The 2,500-nt window shown below is 29.2% G+C and overlaps 1 non-coding gene and 1 pseudogene across 1 annotated transcript in view; both read right to left on the reverse strand.

The window, feature by feature from the left end:
• Positions 1-1,560, reverse strand: part of LOC129252705 (large subunit ribosomal RNA) — a 3,988-nt gene extending 2,428 nt beyond the window's left edge. Inside the window, exon 1 of the ribosomal RNA XR_008583595.1 lies at positions 1-1,560. This exon is cut by the window's left edge and continues 2,428 nt beyond it. This is a non-coding gene — a ribosomal RNA (large subunit ribosomal RNA).
• A 442-nt stretch (positions 1,561-2,002) lies between these two features.
• On the reverse strand, positions 2,003-2,183 carry LOC129252702 (5.8S ribosomal RNA; annotated as a pseudogene).
• Positions 2,184-2,500: the final 317 nt, after the last annotated feature.

A 2,500-nucleotide genomic window follows, 5' to 3' on the forward strand; every position in this document is an offset into this window, starting at 1 on the left:
ATGTATAGGTATACAACTTAAGCGCCATCCATTTTAAGGGCTAGTTGCTTCGGCAGGTGAGTTGTTACACACTCCTTAGCGGATTACGACTTCCATGTCCACCGTCCTGCTGTTTTAAGCAACCAACGCCTTTCATGGTATCTGCATGAGTTGTTAATTTAGGCACCGTAACATTACGTTTGGTTCATCCCACAGCGCCAGTTCTGCTTACCAAAAGTGGCCCACTGGGCACATTATATCATAACCTCAACCTTCATATCAAGAAAGGTGAGGTTCTTACCCATTTAAAGTTTGAGAATAGGTTAAAATCGTTTCGACCCTAAGGCCTCTAATCATTCGCTTTACCAGATAAGATTATTTTATATAATTTTTAAATGCACCAGCTATCCTGAGGGAAACTTCGGAGGGAACCAGCTACTAGATGGTTCGATTGGTCTTTCGCCCCTATACTCAATTCTGACAATCGATTTGCACGTCAGAACTGTTTCGGTCTTCCATCAGGGTTTCCCCTGACTTCAACCTGATCAAGTATAGTTCACCATCTTTCGGGTCACAGCATATATGCTCAAGGTACGCTCCAGTTAGAGGTATAAATAATAATAAATTATCATTATACATAACTATATGGAACGCCCCGGGATTGAATTAATTGACTATTTATTAAAAAATAGACTAAAAATTAATCCCATTATATTTAAGTTAAGTTAATTATGCCATTAAGTTTAATATAACTCAATGACTTGCACATATGTTAGACTCCTTGGTCCGTGTTTCAAGACGGGTCCCGAAGGTATCCTGAATCTTTCGCATTGTTAATCATATAAATGCATACAAATAAATATTAATATCATAGATATTAAATTTTTTGTAAAATTCAAAAAATGAATTTTAGCATTATATATAATAAAATCTATCAACACTTTATCAAATCATTAGTATTTATTTTATGTTAATATGCTTAAAAAGCAAATTAATTTAAATAAACTTAATATCACCAATGATCTTTTGATAAATACTTTATTATGTTAATAGATTACAATGTCCTTATATGAAAAAAATGCACATTATTTTTTTAATTATTTAATGATGAATTTTTCATAATGGATATTCAGGTTCATCGGGCTTAACCTCTAAGCAGTTTCACGTACTATTTAACTCTCTATTCAGAGTTCTTTTCAACTTTCCCTCACGGTACTTGTTTACTATCGGTCTCATGGTTATATTTAGTTTTAGATGGAGTTTACCACCCACTTAGTGCTGCACTATCAAGCAACACGACTCTTTGGAAATATCTTTCTAGTAATCATTAACGTTATACGGGCCTGGCACCCTCTATGGGTAAATGGCCTCATTTAAGAAGGACTTAAATCGTTAATTTCTCATACTAGATATTAAGATATTCCATACACTGCATCTCACATTTGACATATAGACAAAGTGACTTAGTGCTGAACTATTTTCTTTTCGCTCGCCGCTACTAAGAAAATCCTTGTTAGTTTCTTTTCCTCCCCTCATTAATATGCTTAAATTCAGGGGGTAATCCCATATGAGTTGAGGTTGTTTTAATATTCTTTTTTTATCTTCTCACAATTTAATAAAAAAATTATATCATCTTTTCATCTCTATTTTTCTTTTCTCCTTTTATATATTGTAAATATATAAAAATAATAATAATGTAAAATGAGGCAATCCTAGAATAAAAAATTTAATTTTTATGCTAGACATTCCTCCTTTTAATTACATATATAAATTATTATTTTATATATATATATAAATAATATGAAAATTTTTTGTAAAGAATACTTAGATTCAATATTTTCATCATTTCATTTTATTTGAGAGGATTTTTTTTTTAAAGAATATATAATAAATAAAATTCATTATATATCTTTATTTTTTTTGCTATTAATATTATGAATTATTTAAAATCCAATAATATACACATTTGCTTAAATTCAATTATTTTTATAAAAGAATAAGCAACTTATTTAGCATAGTCTTACAACCCTCAACCATATGTAGTCCAAGCAGTACTTTAAAATTGAATTTAATGTACATAACAGCATGGACTGCGATATGCGTTCAAAATGTCGATGTTCATGTGTCCTGCAGTTCACACGATGACGCACAGTTTGCTGCGTTCTTCATCGACCCATGAGCCAAGTGATCCACCGCTTAGAGTATTTTTTTATTTATTTTTATTTATAACAAATGTCAATTTTTTTTTGCATATATTAATTGAAAGAGTAAAATTAAATAATATTAATAATATATAAATTGATTTTCTTTCAATAATATATATCAAATATATTTAACTCTAAACATTTTTATTAAGTTGCGAATGTCTTAGTTCAACAATAATACAGTGGTGGTATTTATTATGATTCAATTATTTTGTATTTTTTTAATCATTTTATGTATATATAATAATATAATAAATATATACCACTTTTGTTATTGTGAACAAATTAACTTATCATTCAATCAAATGAATAATAAG

Source organism: Anastrepha obliqua, unplaced genomic scaffold (genome assembly GCF_027943255.1).
Source record: "Anastrepha obliqua isolate idAnaObli1 unplaced genomic scaffold, idAnaObli1_1.0 ptg000343l, whole genome shotgun sequence".
In the NCBI taxonomy this organism is placed as follows: Eukaryota; Metazoa; Arthropoda; class Insecta; order Diptera; family Tephritidae; genus Anastrepha; species Anastrepha obliqua.